At 47.4% G+C, this 18,115-nt stretch overlaps 1 protein-coding gene across 1 annotated transcript in view; it reads right to left on the bottom strand.

Moving 5' to 3' along the window:
• GBA2 (glucosylceramidase beta 2) overlaps positions 1-18,115 on the bottom strand; it is a 331,889-nt gene that overhangs the window by 105,694 nt on the left and 208,080 nt on the right. The gene's annotated exons all lie outside the window — the stretch shown is intronic.

The following is an 18,115-nucleotide window of genomic DNA, read 5'->3' on the forward strand; positions in this document are numbered from 1 at the left end:
AGAAATATTGCATCACCGGAATGTTCGTTTGGAAGACTGAGAGACAGCACCTTTGAGATGACAGCAGAAAAAGAAGAACAACAAGACTAGAGAACTTAATTATCGTAACAAGTTTCTCTCCCCCTCAAACTGTTTTTCCGTACCCCATTACAAATTTCTTCTTTTCTCCTCCTGTAAGATGGACTTGCCACAAGAGACTGTGATATGGATTTCCTGTTGACCCTGATGTTGACCAGAGCAGTCTGTTTCGGTGAGAGTACCAGTGAGGTCGAGAAAATAGGATTTTGGTACTTACCAGGTAAATCCTTTTCTTTGAATCCATAGGGGGCACTGGAGTACTCTTGGGATATGGACGGGCTTCCGTAGGAAACAGCACTGAATATTTAAATTAGTAACACTCCACCCCTCCATATCCCTGAGCACTTACTCAGTGTTTTTTACTGAGCCGAACAGGAATTAAGAGAGGTTAATAATGGAGTATTACATATAACATAACTGACAATAACGAAGTTAACACATAACGTTACTGACAACTAACAGTTGACACCCTAACCAGCACTTGTAACTTGAACCAGTCGGTGAAAGTGTGTTACCATAAGATCCTCAGAACTAACCACAAGTAGGTAAAACTGCTCTGGGTGGGCGTCCAGTGCCCCCTATGGATTCAAAGAAAAGGATTTACCTGGTAAGTACCAAAATCCTATTTTCTTTTTCATCCACTAGGGGTCACTGGAGTACTCTTGGGACGTACCAAAGCTTCCCCCGTGGGCGGGAGAGCTGTTTGGCACCTGTAACACTAGGCGGCCAAAGCTAGATGCTGATGCCGCAAACGTATCAAACTTGTAAAAGCGCACAAACGTGTGCACTGAAGACCATGTAGCCGCCCGGCAAAGCTGTGTCGCAGAAGCCCCACGACCAGCTGCCCATGAAGTTCCCACAGAACGTGTGGAATGAGCGGTTACTGACGTAGGCGGTTGTAACCTAGCATGAAGGTAAGCCTGGCGTATGGTCAGTTTTATCCATCTGGATAAAGTTTGTTTAGATGCTGGCCAACCCATCTTGGCAGCATCATAGAGAACAAATAACGTATCCGTCTTACGAACTGAAGACGTTCGGGATACATAAACGCGTAATGCGCGAACCACATCCAGAGTTCCAGAATGTGCTGTCAACACAGGAACTACTATTGGTTGATTGATGTGAAAAGATGACACTACCTTTGGTAAGAAGGCGGGATTCGTCCGAAGTTCCGCTCTGTCATCATGAAACACCAAATACGGTGGCTTGCATGACAAGGCACCCAAATCTGAAACACGCCTTGCCGAAGCTAAGGCTAAGAGAAAAATTGTTTTCCAAGTGAGAAACTTTATATCCACTTGTTGTAAGGGTTCAAAATATGAAGACTGTAAGAACTCCAAAACCAGATTCAAGTCCCATGGCGCTGTAGGTGGAATGAATGGAGGCTGTACCCTGAGTACACCTTGTAGAAAAGTGCGTATAGACGGCAATAGAGCCAATCGTCTTTGAAAGTAAATTGACAAAGCAGATACCTGCACCTTTAGTGTAGATAAACGCAATCCTCCATCTAACCCTGTTTGTAGAAACAACAAAAGGCGGCATAACTTGAAAGCTGATGTCGGAAATTTCCGAGCTTCACACCAACCTATATAGGCACGCCATATTCTGTAATAATGAGCTGCCGTAACCGGCTTCCTAGCTCGTAACATGGTTGGTATAACTGAATCTGGAATGCCCTCTCTTTTTAAGAGGGCGGTCTCAACAGCCACCCCGTCAAACGCAGCCGCGCTAAATCGGGGTAAAGAAACGGACCCTGTTGTAACAGGTCTGGACGTATCGGGAGCGGCCACGGATCGTCTGCGAGTAATCCTCGAAGATCCGAGAACCAAGCTCTCCGAGGCCAATGCGGCGCCACTAGTATGACTGTGAGCGACTCTCTTTTGATCCGTTTTAGCACCAGAGGGAGCAGCGGAAACGGTGGAAACAGATACACAAGACTGTACGGCCACGCGACAGTGAGAGCATCCACCGCGACTGCCTTTGGATCTCTTGTTCTGGACACATACTGGAGCGTTTGATGATTGTGTCGAGATGCCATCAGGTCCACCTGAGGATAACCCCATCGCTGAACCAACATGTGAAACACTTCTGGATTTAATGACCATTCGCCTGGGTGAAAATCCCGACGACTGAGATAATTCGCTTCCCAGTTGTCCACTCCCGGAATGAACACGGCCGACAATATCACCTGGTGGCATTCCGCCCAATTGAGGATTCGAGCTACTTCCCGCATTGCCATGCTGCTTCTCGTTCCTCCTTGTTTGTTGATGTATGCGACCGCCGTCGCATTGTCCGATTGCACTTGGACAGGCTGAGAGCGAATCATATGCACTGCTTGTCGTAGCGAATTGAAAATTGCGCGGAGTTCTAGAACATTTATCGACAGCAATTTCTCGTGATCCGCCCAGAGACCCTGGAGCTGACAATTTTGAATTACCGCTCCCTAACCTCTGAGACTGGCGTCCGTAGTTAGAATTATCCAATTGCAAACTCCGAACCGTCTTCCTGCGGTTAAATTGTGTTCCTTGAGCCACCATAGCAGAGAAACTCTTGCTATTGGTGACAACCTCACTCTGTGGTGAATCTGCAGATGCGAGCCCGACCACTGGGCAAGCACGTTCAGCTGAAATGGACGAGAGTGAAATCTCCCGAACTGAAGCGCCTCGAAAGCTGCCACCATTGTGCCTAACAGGCGAATGCACAAGTGTACCGACACTGTGCGTGGTTTGAGTACTAATTGTACTAGATGGCGTAGCATTTGTACTTTTTGTTGTGGTAGGTAAATCCTTTGATTGACCGTATCGAGAATCATACCTAGGAACTGAAGGCGTTGAGACGGAATCAGATGTGATTTCTTGAAATTTACAATCCAACCGTGGTGAACCAGTACATTGTAAGTTAGCAGCGCATGTTGGGTAAGTATCTGTTGAGACGGAGCTTTGATGAGCAGATCGTCTAAATACGGAACTATTGTCACTCCCAGGGATCTGAGGTGAGCTATCATCACCGACATTACTTTGGTGAATACCCGAGGCGCTGATGACAGGCCAAACGGCAGAGCCTGAAACTGGTAATGGTTCTGGCGTATTGCAAATCGTAAGAATTTCTGATGAGGCTGCCAAATTGGAATGTGTAAGTACGCATCCTTGAGGTCTAGCGCAATCATAAATTCCTTGGTCTCTAACCCCGCAATCACCGAACGTAGAGACTCCATTTTGAATCTGTAGTAAGTTACGTACTGATTGAGGCCCTTTAAGTTCAATATTGGTCTGACTGAGCCATCCGGCTTCGGGACCACAAATAGACTTGAATAATAACCCTGACCCTGTTGGTGTACAGGGACCGGAATCAACACTGCCGAATCCAGTAAGGACTGAATGGCAATTTGCAAAACTGTCCTCTTGTCGTCCGACAGAGGCAAGCCTGTCTTGAAAAACCGCAGAGGCGGCAGACAGTCGAACTCTATTTTGTAACCTTTTAACACTAAATTGCGAATCCAGCCCTCCGCGGATGTGTGGAACCACGCCCCCTGGAACGTCTGAAGGCGTGCTCCCACAATTGGAGAACCGAGATGGGCTGGTAACCCGTCATGCCACTGGCTTGTCGGTAACCTTAGCGTCTTGGCGAGTTGTGTTGGTTTGATGGAAACCACGTCCTCGACCACGTCTAGCAGGCGTGGCTGATCCTCTGCCACGTCCTCGAAAGGGCTGAGGTCTAAAGGATCTGAACGAAGGTCCAGCGTACCTTCTTCTTGGCGCAGGTGGAGGCAATGGTAAGAACACAGACTTACCTCCCGTAGCCTCCTTAATCCATGCGTCCAATTCTGGCCCAAACAACTTCTTGCCATCGTAAGGCAACGCCTCTATACTTCGTTTGACCTCTGCCTCCGCCTGATAAGTACGCAGGTAGAGTGCTCTTCGTGCCGTAACTAGCGAAGATGAAATACGAGAAGTGAGCTGACAGACGTCAGTGGACGCTGTACAGAGATACTCTACAGCCTCAATCATTTGATTTACCTGAATTATCTGGTTTTCGTCCTGTAAAACAGATTTGAGTTCTGTAAGCCATATTATGAGCGCCTTAGTTACCCAAATGCCAACCAATCCAGGTCTTAGCATCACACCTGCTGCTACATACATGCTTTTTAGCATAGTTTCTATCTTGCGATCTGAAGGATCTTTAAGCGTAGTAGCTGCTGGCACTGGTATGGTTAATTTCTTGGTAAGCTTTGACACTGAAGAATCAACTATTGGTGGATTCTCCCATGTACACGTTACCGAGTCTGGAAAAGGATAACTAGACTTAAATCTGCGAGGTATAGAAAACCGTTTATCTGGATTCTGTCTTGTTTCTACTAACATCTGATTTAGAGAATCCGACACAGGAAAACTTACTGGCGTCTTCCGTCGTTTAGTAAATACGACCTGATCATTGGTGAGAGGCTGTTCAGCTTCAGGAAACCTTAGCGACTGCCGTACCGCTCTGATGAGATCATCAATGCCGGAACTGTTAACATCCTCGCCATCTGACTCCACTTCGCCTTCCTCACCCTCATCGTGTTCCGTGAGGTCTGGGATGGAATCGTCAGAATGCAACATAGCAGACACTGGAAAATCATAAGACATATGAAAATTATCCAGTTTGCCCAAAATGGATTTGGACCGTACGCAAGGCTGAGACGCCTCCGGTAGTTCTGGCGGTCTCACCCTAGACTCAGATCTTAACGTTTCTCGTTCCAGACGAGCCGCGGTCATTTCTGTCTGAAATCTCTCCAGTACATTTACTAACATACCCCACGGAGGGTCCGGTGAGGAAATTGGTTGTAAAACAGGAGGCGAAATGGTATTCTGAACGGAATCCACAAAACATACGTTACATGTGGTAGATCCATCCGGTAACACACTGCCACATACTTTGCAAATATGCTTTTTAGTTTTTGCTGGTGCCTTACTCATTATGGCGACAGACAATACAATACACAAAAAACAGACACTTGCACGACTCAGTAAAATAGCAGTAAGGTGTCTCTGTATATAAATCTGGCCAAGTGCAGTACACGTGGCCAGTACTATGAAATGTGATCCCAAATTCCCTCTAACACCCCTGTGCCTCCGGTGGTGTAGAGATGTAAGACAGGAATCTTCTGGAATCACAGAGGAAGATACAGGAAGCATGTTAAAAATGGCTGCCATGTTATACTTATACATATAATCACAGTGCTGGTTACATTCACTGATTATACTGTAACAATTCCCCTGCTGCTGCAATATTTCTCTGCTTTATTATTATTGTCCCCCATGTAAAGGCTGCCTGCTCCTTTAGCTTATTACAGCGGCAGCGCAGCGTGTGGGCCCCCAGCGGGTATCGTAGAGCGCTATGTGCCTCGTGTTTCCCAGCGGTGGGCTCCTGTATAATAGCTGGCGGTCAGCTAATCAAGCTAGCGCTGCGGCGGGCGGCGGCCTGTGAGAGTCGATCAGAGGTGCCTGCACGGAGGTCTGTGGCCGAACGTGCGGGCGCCTGAGCGGGGAGAGCCGCGGTGCCTGCACGGAGGTCTGTGGCCGAACGTGCGGGCGCCTGAGCGGGGAGAGCCGCGGTGCCTGCACGGAGGTCTGTGGCCGAACGTGCGGGCGCCTGAGCGGGGAGAGCCGCGGTGCCTGCACGGAGGTCTGTGGCCGAACGTGCGGGCGCCTGAGCGGGGAGAGCCGCGGTGCCTGCACGGAGGTCTGTGGCCGAACGTGCGGGCGCCTGAGCGGGGAGAGCCGCCTGAGAGGGGAGAGCAGCGCGTCATCAAACACTATGTCCCCACACGTCGGGGCGGGAGCTGACCGCCCCGTTTCACATACCTTACTCCTGCAGACGTGCGGAGGCTCCGACGGGGCTTTTCAGTAAGCGCCGGCCAGCCAGTGCAGGAGGATGTGAGGGCTGTGAGGGAGCTCTTTCAGAGAGGCCCGACACGCCCGTGCTGCTATCAGCAGCTGCACTATCCCTGACCCTGCCTTTTGGAAGGGGGAAAGGGATGTGTACAAATAGTAGAAAAAATAAAAATAAAAATAAAAGTTTCTTCAACAAAACCGTGACTTCAGGTATTAAGCTGCTACCACGTTCAGCACAGAAAAAACACTGAGTAAGTGCTCAGGGATATGGAGGGGTGGAGTGTTACTAATTTAAATATTCAGTGCTGTTTCCTACGGAAGCCCGTCCATATCCCAAGAGTACTCCAGTGACCCCTAGTGGATGAAAAAGAAAGAAGTTTTGACACCAGAAAGGTTCCAATGACTAAGACGAAGGTGTAAATTTCCAATAGCAACACAAGCACCGAACAAAGGCGAGTACCGGAAACAATCTAACAGCCATGTTATTTGTAAACATTTTTTTTTTTGGATTGTTAGCTGAAGAAAACTGTATCTGTAGGCTCTGTGACAAAGTAGTTGAGGATGGGTGCATTAAGAAATGCCAATCCAGTTTTAATATCCATATGGACCGGCATCCATTGAGTGACTATCACTCCTTAGTGGGTAGTGAGTGTTAAATCAAACAGATTGTTGGGTATGCTCTCAAGTACCTCAAGGTCATAGCAAATCAGGGCTAGTACCATTTCCTTTAACGGTAGGGGAGGTACTTGAGCTAAAGGGTGGGAGACCGGTGGACAGGAGGTTTAATATCTCCAGTCCTCCTAGTTTGAAGCTCCACCAATATCATGTGGATAGATCCCTAATATGTTTTAACATTACCAATCCCCGAAAGCCGGGAAGTTGGGAAGTGTCATGGAGCAACCAAACCATGACCTTTTCATATAGAGCAGATAGAATGCCGACAGATACAGAGCTTATACGCCACATAGCCAGTAGAGGAAAATCTTTCCGATATAGGTATACCCTAGGAAATAGGATTACGAGAGTTGGAGAGGTATCACCAGGATACTGTGCACATATCGTACAACCTGATACGTGTACTAAACAGATGGAAGAATTAGGGTTAGGAGATTTCACATGGAAGATGTGTAATATGGTTATGTCCTACTCCGTCCCATATGTTCTCCCCGATGATGCATATTTCATATGCGGGAGGAAGGCGTATAAGTGGCTTGCCCCAAACTCTGAAGGATTGTGTTATATTGGAAAAGTACTGCCAGAAGTAATGACTGTATCACATGCCAAAATGAAAGATATACACCGTGTTGCCCAAGCTCCTTATACTCACACCCATTACGAGCACGTAGTTAAACGGCACCTGATAGAAAGAACAGAGCATCCGGCCTCTGACATGATCCATGAATCCACCGGGATTCAGGTTCTAATCGCGTTAGATTTCACTCGCACCGCCAGAGGAGTGTTGAATTATAAATACATATCTGCGCTCGCAAATTTGTTAGACAATATCACAGAAATGTATGATGACACGTTTAGGTATACTGGAAGAGAACTTCAAGCTTATAAAACAGAACTAGTTCAGCATAGAATGATTCTCAATTATCTCACGGCAGTGACAGGTGGATATTGTGTCACACTGGCAACGCAGTACGGCGTGAAATGTTGCACATATATTACAAATAGTACCGAGGACCCGGTCGAGGTCATAGACCAAAAGATGGACGATATTCTCCAACTGAAGTGGGAATTTCGCAGGAGACACAATCTCACCCTTGCTGCTGTGAGTAATGAGATGACTGGTTGGGTGTCATGGTTGAACCCGCGAAATTGGTTCACTGGTTTAGGAGAATGGGCTCAAGGAGTCATAATGGATGTTGGGAAGTTTCTCCTATGTATCTTAGGTGTTATCATAACGATTGGCTTGATATTTAGATGCGGTCAGGCTTTAACGAAGTGTAAACAAAGTACCAGGGTGATGAGTTTAAGGAGTGAGGAAATAGTAATTCCAATGGATTTGATTTATGACCCAAATGTAGAAACAATGATGTGATGAAAATGCGATTTCTATGGTCCGTTTCTTTCACCTGTTTTTCCGTTTTCTCCAAGGTAAAAAGACCCACTTGGACGAGGAATTTGATGAGCCGATATACAGACAACAGATGGATTAAAAGAAGAAGTTTTGACAACCTGATACACAGATTTTTGATGGACTTTGCCATAGATCCCCAGTTTCCCTAGAAATTTTAAAATTACGCTAGCCCAACACTTTTGTAAATCTATGGACATTGACAAAGCTTTTGCTCGCACCTTATGGGCAAAAGCACAAAGAAGACTGCATTCAACAGACACCGAACAAGACTTCAACCGACAAATGTTCATTTACCTGACATAGAATACCACCGCATTTACCGTAATTATGTCTTTTCTTCATCTCTACAACCTTCAGGTAATTACACACATAGTATAGGGAATACAGGCACAGATATCAGCAATCACATATTCCCCCATTCATGTATCATCAACTAAAATGTGCTCCCCCATTTTGTTCAAAATCCGAAAAGAGCTCGGTAAAGTTTGACAGCCCATCCACAGACCCGTACCACGGGATAAGAAGGAATTCAAATGTATACTTCGCAATGCCTCGAAGCTTGATTTAAAACACGTACGGCACGATGATACATGACCCCCAAACATGGATTCATACACACATGCTTCTGCTATCTCACTAGGTCATACCCTTTCCCTACCTTCTCCTCTCCTCCCCTACCCAACCATGTAAATGTATTAACCCCTGACATATATTTTTCTCGTTTTGAAATGTTTTAGGAAGTGGCAGTTATTGTTGACTGTCAAAGTCAGAAAAATATCACGATGCACACTGCCATATTTGCACCTCATACAGGTCTGCGCTGCGCATGCGTGCGCTCTCCCGTGCGTGCGCATACTCGCTGTTGCGGGCACCCGTGGGCGCGCGGTATGTGCATTTACGGTAGAGTTCATGTGTTCGTAGCGTGCGACTCAATCGTTACATATTTCCACTATATAATGTATTTTGTAGATCATGGTCCCTTTGATAGATTCTGAAAGTTTGGTTAATGTAGCATGTTCATGAACAGAGAAATCCCCCTTTGTTTGATACGAAGGGTCAGACAGGAGTAATACAGTGGTGTTTAGTACCCATCGGAAGAGTATTTAATTAGCAATATTCCGGTGTTGGTTTGAAGCGGATTAATCGCTCGTGCGAATAGTTATGGACATAAGAAGTTTATGTCCATTTACTATTATTTGCACTTACTTATCCATGCGGCGGGAAACCTAGTTGCCCACCCACCTGAGCAGTTGGAAATCGTCACAGCCCACCTGTATGAATCAACCTATGACCTTTTGTTATAATGCGAGGAGGAATTCCTGTGTCCAATGAACAATGAGATTGTAGGGACCATTGAATTGTATTGTGTGTGGGGCATAAATAGACAAGCCGATCACATCCAGCTCTCACTCTTCAACGGTTATCATTGCTGAAAATCGGGAGCTGGATGTCCAGAGGCGCATGCGATCGTTTCCTTTGTGCGTAAGTTTTCTCCGCAATCATATTGTCTTTCTTGTGAATTATGGGCCATATCTCTCTCTCTCTCTCTTCTCCTTTTTCTCTCGTATTCTCAAACGTAATAGTATTGTATTTGTATTTCATGTGTAGTTATCTGGTTAGGTAGTCTATGTTATATTATAGTGTATGACTTGTATTGTATTAATTCTTTTGCAAGTATAACATTTATAATATATATATATTAGGCGTTGGACCCTAAGCACGGTATCTGTGTATTTCTTATAGTGTTAAGTATTCACAGAGCGTCGGTGACGCTCAATCAGCTTTTAAGTTAATAAGGTTACACTGTGTTGCATCTACACCCTATCTCTACACTAAGGTTTTACAGCATATTACATTGTTTATGGTTTAGATTTAAAGGTTTAACATTGTGAGCGTCAGCGCCGCTGGTGATCTCCTCGTGGTCCCGAGCGTCCGCTACGCTATAGCGAATCATTACGTTAGTCGGCAGCCAATAGCGTGCCTGCCTGTGATCTCTCGGCCGTGAGCGAACGTGACGCTTGAGCGTCTCGACCACGGCTAAGCGATCGTTACGCAACGAGCGTACCCTTACGGTACTCCATACGTAAATAGCGTACAGTGTTCTTAGACCTCATAATGGGTTTTATATAAGATAAATATTTAGCTTTATCACAGAGCCCCCCCCTTCCCCACAGTAACAGGGAGCATTACATACAGCCAGAGCCCCCCCTTCCCCACAGTAACAGGGAACATTACATACAGCCAGAGCCCCCCCTTCCCCACAGTAACAGGGAACATTAGATACATCCAGAGCCCCCCTTCCCCACAGTAACAGGTAACATTACATACAGCCAGAGCCCCCCCTTCCCCACAGTAACAGGGAACATTAGATACATCCAGAGCCCCCCTTCCCCACAGTAACAGGGAACATTACATACATCCAGAGCCCCCTCCCCACAGTAACAGGGAGCATTACATACATCCAGAGCCCCCCTTCCCCACAGTAACAGGGAACATTACATACAGCCAGAGCCCCCCTTCCCCACAGTAACAGGGAACATTACATACAGCCAGAGCCCCCCTTCCCCACAGTAACAGGGAACATTACATACAGCCAGAGCCCCCCTTCCCCACAGTAACAGGGAACATTACATACAGCCAGAGCCCCCCCCAGTTGCCCATTCAGGCTACAGACAGAGAATCCTCATTCACATGTGCACTCATTCCCTTCAGACAGAGGGCTTAATTCAAGGATGATTGCAAACCATGTGCACTGCAGGTGAGGCAGATGTAACATGTGCAGAGAGAGTTAGATTTGGGTGGGTTATAGTGTTTCTGTGCAGGGAAAAATAGGTATTTAATATCTACCGGTAATTCCTTTTCTTGTAGTCCGCAGTGGATACTGGGGAATAGTATATTATCATGGGGATGTCCCAAAGCTCCCAGAATGGGTGGGAGAGTGCCGAGACCCCTGCAAAACCGCCTGACCAAACTGAAGGTCATCCTCGGCTAAGGTGTCGAACCTGTAGAACTTAACAAGCGTGTTTTAACCGGACCAAGTAGCTGCACGGCACAACTGTAAGGCTGAACCGCCCAGGAAGAACCCACCGACCGTGTGGAGTGAGCCTGAATAGAACTCGGCAACAGCAGAGCCACCGAAGTATAGGCTTGCTGGACAGCTAATTTGAGCCAACGAGCAATGGACTGCTTGGAGGCAAGACGACCAATTTTCGCAGCATCATAAAGGACGGAAAGCGAGTCAGACTTCCTGTGACGAGCAGTCCTTTTGATGTAAATCCTCAAAGTCCTCACAACGTCCAGGAAATTTGGAGCAACAGAATTGTCGGATAACACAGGAAACACAATAGGTTGATTCACATGAAAGGCCGCCACCACTTTCGGCAAAAATTGCGGGCGAGTTCTGAGCTTCGCTCTATCCTCATGGAACACAAAGTATGGGCTCTTACAGGACAAGGCCACCAATTCCGACATTCGCCAAGCCGAGACCAAGGCCAGTAACATAACAGTCTTCCACGTAAGGCATTTCAAGTCAACCCTATGTAAGGGTTCCAACCAATCCGACTGGAGAAAGGTCAATACCACATTGAGGTCCCACGGAGCAGTGGGAGGAACAAAGGGTGGTTGAATGTGCAACACCACCTTTCGAAAGGTCTGTACTTCGTGAAGTACCGCCAGTTGTTTCTGGAAGAAGATAGAGAGACGAAATCTGCATTTTGATGGAGCCTAACCATAGGCCTTATTCACTCCTGCTTGTAGGAGCAGTAGAAAATGGCCCAGACGAAATTCCACAGGAGTACATTTTCGACCCTCACACCAAGAAACATATTTCTTCCAAATACAGTGGTAATGTTTGGATGAAACCACCTTATGGGCCTGAACCATAGTGGAAACCACCTTGACGGAAGACCCTTCCTGGTCAAGATCTCCCTCTCAACTTCCAGGCCGTCAAACGTTGCCGCTGTAAGTCTGAATAGACGAATGGTCCTTGTTGAAGAAGGTCCCTCAGAAGCAGTAGAGGCCAGGGATCCTCCAACAACAGGATCAGGAGATCCGAATACCAGGCCCGTCGAGGCCAATTCGGAGCAATGAGAATTGCCTGAACTCTTTCCTTTTTGAGTCTTTTGAGAACTCTTGCATTAGAGGAATTGGAGGAAACAGGTAAAATGAACTGGTTAGTCCATGGCGTCGTCAGAGCATCTACCGCCACCACCTACGGGTCCCTCGTTCTGGAGCAGTAACGACGGAGTTTCTTTTTGAGACGAGAAGCCATCAGGTCTATCTGTGGACAACCCCACCGGTGTACAAGTTGTTGAAACACCTGAGGGTGGATGCCCCATTTTCCCGGAAGGAGGTTGTGCCTGCTTAGAAAGTCCGCTTCCAAGTTGTTCACTCCCGGAATGTAAACGGCTGAGATGGCCCTTGCGTCGGCTTCCGCCCAGAGGAGTATTCTTGAAACCTCTCCCATTGCAGCCCTGCTTCTTGTTCTTCCCTGTCAGTTGATGTACGCTACTGCCGTGGCGTTGTCCGACTGCACCTGGATGGCCTGATTCCGAAGGAGGGATGAGGCCTGTATCAGAGCATTGTAAATTGCCCTGAGTTCCAGGATGTTGATTGGAAGAGCAGATTCCTGAAAGGACCACATTCCCTGTAATTGCGCCCCTTGAGTCACAGCCTCCCAACCCCGTAGACTGGCATCCATTGCAACAACGTCCAGGATAGGGTGTTGAAACTCTGACCCTCCATCAGATGGGAAAACTTGTAGCCACCATAGTAGGGATATCCGTGCTCTTGGTAACAGGGTTATTTGCTGATGCATGTGCAGGTGAGATCCCAACCATTTGTCCAACAAATCCAGTTGAAAAGGTCGCGCATTGAACCAGCCATACTGTATCGCCTCGTAGGCCACCATCCTGCCCAGCTAGCGAATGCACAGATGAATTGAGAGCATGCAAGGTTTCAGCACCAACCGGACCATAGACTGAATAGTCAAAGCCTTGTCCATGGGAAGGTAAACCTTCTGAGACACCGTATCCAGGATCATCGCCAGGAACTGAATTCTCTTAGAAGGTTAGAAGTGAGATTTCTGCAAATTGAGTATCCATCCATGATTCGTAAGCAAACGAGTAGTCAAATCGATACTGTGCAGCAGCTGTTCCCTGGACACCGCTTTTATGAGGAGATCGTCCAGGTACGGAATTATTTGGACACCACTCATGGGCAGTTGTAGCATCATTTCCGCCATGACCTTTGGGGCTGTGGAGAGACCAGAGGGTAAGGCCTGAAACTGGAAATGCTGGTCCGGAATCGCGAACCTGAGGAACGTTTGGTGAGGAGGCCAAATCGGGATATGTAGATATGCATCCTTTATATCCAGGGACACCAGAAACTCCCCCTCCTCTAGATTCGCTATCACTGCCCTTAGAGATTCAATCTTGAATTTGAACACCCAAAGATATGGGTTCAGGGATTTGAGTTTCAAGATCGGTTGTACAGAGCCGTCCGGCTTCGGGACCACAAAGAGACTTGAGTAAAACCTCTTTGTGTGCAGCTGAGGTGGCACTGGAACAGTAACTCCTGTAGAAAGCAGCAATGCCTGCTGTAAGGAAACCATGGCTTCCTGTGAAGCCGGTAAACCTGATCTGAAGAATCTGAGACGAGGGATTTCCTGGAATTCCAGCCGGTATCCTTGGGATATGAGGTCCCTCACCCAAGGATCCCGGCAGGACTCTGCCCATATGTGGGCAAAGTGTTAAAGGTGAGCCCCTATCTGAAAGTCGCCTTGCTGCTGGGGCCAACTGTCACGTGGAGGGCTTTGTGGAAGCGGATCCCTGAGGCCTGGTCTGCAAGTCCAGCAGCAGCTAGTTTACGGGACTTACCGCGAGATCCACTACCAGCATTGGAGGCACCTCTGGCCCTGCCTCTGAATCTGGCCACCCGAAAGGACTGCAGGGAGGGTCCAGGACAGGAACGCCTGGCAGGTGGCAGAGCAGACAGCAGATATGTAGATTTACCTGCAGTCACCTGAGATATCCACTTGTTCAGCTCTTCCCCAAACAAGGCATCACCTGTAAAAGGAAGGCTTTCAGCTCCTTTTTTGGAATCAGCATCCACTGACCACTGACGCAGCCACAGGGATCTACGAGCCGATACTGCCATAGCCGTGGTATGGCCATTAATGATACTACGTTCCTTAATTGCCTCACTCAAAGTTTGCAGCATTCTGGATGTGTTGTAGTAATGTAACCATCTCCTGAGGCAGTGTGAGCAGCCCCTTCAGAATCTCATCACACCATTTTAGCATGGTCCTGGAAATCCAGCCGCACACTATGGTAGGGCGTTGGGCTACACCTGCTGCAGTATAAATTGATTTAAGAGTCGTTTCAATTTTGCGATCAGCTGAGTCTTTGAGGGAAACAGCCCCAGGTACAGGTAGTACAATCTTACATGACAGCCTGGACACAGAGGTATCCACTGTCGTTGGGGTTTCCCAGACTTTCCTTTCCTCTCTAGGGAAAGGGAATGAATTTAGCACCCGTTTAGGGGTATCACAATTTTTGGCAGGATTAATCCATGCTGCCTTAGCCAGGGAATCTAATTCTTAGGAAACCGGGAAGTTGCAGAGGACTTTGGTTTCACATTAAAATACAATTCCTCTGCTGGTTCTTCCTCCTTATCAGGAATATTGATCATCTCTCTAATGGCATAGATGAGGGCTTCAACACCCGGGGACAGGGAATTATCCTCGTCCACCTCAGCCTCTCCCACATCAAGCTCTGGTAGTTCCGTATCAGAGTCAGATTGTAACAATTAAGGGAGAGTGCGTTTGTGAGAGACCACCAGGGGGCGCTGAGGAGCCGGTCTGTGGTCGGCAGCAGTTACCATAAACGTGTTTTAAATGATTCCATCCACTCTGGTGCCTGCACATTACTACCCTGTGAAGGAATTGAGCATTGGGTACACATGAGGGACCCCTGTGAGGAAGGTGTAATCCTAGCCTCGCACACAGGGGGTAATTCCAAGTTGATCGCAGCAGGAATTTTGGTAGCAATTGGACAAAACCATGTGCACTGCAGGGGAGGCAGATGTAACATGTGCAGAGAGAGTTAGATTTGGGTGGGTTATTTTGTTTCTGTGCAGGGTAAATACTGACTGCTTTATTTTTACACTGCAATTTAGATTGCAGATTGAACACACCCCACCCACATCTAACTCTCTCTGCACATGTTATATCTGCCTCCCCTGCAGTGCACATGGTTTTGCCCAATTGCTAACAAAAATCCTGCTGCCATCAACTTGGAATTACCCCCCATGTGCACTGCAGGGGGGGACAGATGTAACATGTGCAGAGAGAGTTAAATTTGGGTGGGGTGTGTTCAATCTGCAATCTAATTTGCAGTGTAAAAATAAAGCAGCCAGTATTTACCCTGCACAGAAACAAAATAACCCACCCAAATCTAACTCTCTCTGCACATGTAAAATCTGTCTCCCCTGCACTGCACATGGTTTTGTCCAATTGCTACCAAAATTCCTGCTGCGATCAACTTGGAATTACCCCCACAGTACGCAAGACTTATTAGCAGACATGCTCGAGCAGAGAACACACAGATTAGTATGATAACACAGTGTAGTATTAGTGAGATACACACTATCCCAGACTACCCTGAATGGAGTGACACAGAGAGACATGGGAACCAGCACACCACACCCCAGACTGAGCAGCGCCCCGCTGGGTGATCTCTGAGTGTAATTTTCCACACAGCGTTATAACCCCCTGTGACAGGACGGTTCCGTACGAAAGCACTCACCGCTTTCGCGTCCCGTCTCCTGTGCACAGAATGGAAGGTTAGGTCACACGGGACCTGAACACATAGGGGATTCCCGCTTACCGTCAGTAACCGCCTGTTACTGACTCCACCCACTGCGCTGTGGGCGGGTTTATGCTGCCACCACCAAACTCCTAACCTACCGTGGCGTTTGGAACCACGGTTCTGCTCTGTATGTGCCGACACACTGCCTTACCACACCTGTGTGGTATTGACGAATCCCCACTAGTCCTCTACCGGTAGCTGGCGGAAGGCGGAACTTGGAGACGTTGGTTCACCCGAGACAGCCGGTGAACAGGGCTAGGTTTTGCATAGCCCTGTAGGTCACAAGATGACGCGGTCTTCTTGAGGCAAATGGTATTTATTTGCAATAGTTCTAAAGAGAACTCTTCCCTATTGCTAGGGGAAACAGCATACAGCAAGATGTTCACAGCAGAATGAAGATGATACAATACAATCTCTGGAGGCACGCAGGCCTCCTTTTTATGTCAAATTTTCCACACAGTACAACAAGGGGTCATGTCCTCCCTGAGCCCTTTCTATCCAATCAGGATATCTTAGAAAATACAAATAAATAAATTAAATTTCAAAAGGAGATAAGTGCAATAAAACAATATCCTCCTTCCTGTGACACAGACAACGTTTGGTATCAGATTAACATTCCTATTGATAAATTTATCACATAGCTTCAAAATACAAATGTTTCTGTCTCATTCACATCTCCAGGCAAACCCAGTGTTTGGGATTACAACAGGAATGGCTACAATACAAACAAACAGTCTTCCTTCCTGCATCTGCCATTCAGGGTTTGTATATCAATTAAATCAGCTACATGATGAAACAGGTTCCAAGCCCATAGACTTTATATATGGGATAAGGAGATCCCCAGTGATTAGCATCTTTCTCTAAGGAACTTACACATGAAAAGGTTTTGTCATTCACACCTCTCTGCTAGGACAGGGCCATTAGCATGCCACTTCCTACTGACAGGAGATGATTATTCAGACAGCTATAGTAACTGCATTTTTCCTTTAAATACATTTCATTTAAACACGTGTTTCCCTTTAAATATACACTGAGCCTGTGCCCTGAGCCTGAACTGACAGTCCAATTCCTACTGTAGTGCCTCATAGCACAATATATATATTTTACATGTTTAAACAGTTTAAACACCTGGCGCCTAGCGCCCTATACATTTAAAATTGGCGCCAAGCGCCCATTGTCCCCATAATGGCGCCGGGTACTAGGGGTTAACCCCTTCAGTGCCACGGCCGCCATTACACATGTGGCCACTAGTGCGGTCCGGCCACACCTCCCCTCACTATAACCCCCTGGTACCAGTTACAGTGGTGATTCAGTGGATCCTGTGGAGGAGCAGTCTCCGTATGCAGCCTGTATCAGCAGCAGCAGGAAATGGCGCCGTTTAGCCTCTGGTCCCGCTCTCCGGGAAGCCCCGCCCCCATAATGGCGCGCGGTCCCTGCATTTTATTTATACTGGATTTCTCCATTTATTGTGTAAAACGAGTGTACGCAACCCCTGCTTACTCAGTTGGCAGTCTGGGTACTCAGTGGGCACCGCGGCCCATAGCTGGGTGATCACTGTCCCTTCATGCCACCAATTTGCACCGGGGACCCGCTAACCGGGTCCCTGGTGTAACGCTCATCGCAACGTGTCTGTCTTCGGCACCTGATAAGGGGTGGCGGCATGCTGCCGGCGTGGGCTCACCCTCTGGGAGTGTGAGAACATCCCCTCAGGAGCTCAGTATCCTGTCAGCGGGGATACAAACCATTAACTCTAAGGAGGTCGGTCCGGTCCCCCCTTAAGCCCAACGCTGGCAGACTGGTGCCAACCAGCGCTGCCTGAAAATAATAAACAAACATACATTTCTGAAGAAATCTCTCTGGAGAGAACAGAATGCACCCGGCTCATTTTCTAAACGGAGTCTGCAGGAGGGGCATAGAGGGAGGAGCCATCACACACTATTAGTTTCTTAAAGGTTCAGGCTCCAGTGGACCCGTCTATACCCCATGGTAATATACTATTCCCCAGTATCCACTAGGATACAATATCTATATGAATGTAATGATCATACCCGACGCCCTACAGACCCTTCATGTCTGTATGTGCTTCTCTCTGATTACCCTATGTACGAGAATACAAGCCATGCATGGAGAGCTTCCCCAGGAAGAACCATCCGTTCTCAGACATCATGTATTACATATGGACAGTACACTGTACTGAGAAAGGAATCCAA

This window comes from Pseudophryne corroboree, chromosome 1 (assembly GCF_028390025.1).
Source record: "Pseudophryne corroboree isolate aPseCor3 chromosome 1, aPseCor3.hap2, whole genome shotgun sequence".
In the NCBI taxonomy this organism is placed as follows: Eukaryota; Metazoa; Chordata; class Amphibia; order Anura; family Myobatrachidae; genus Pseudophryne; species Pseudophryne corroboree.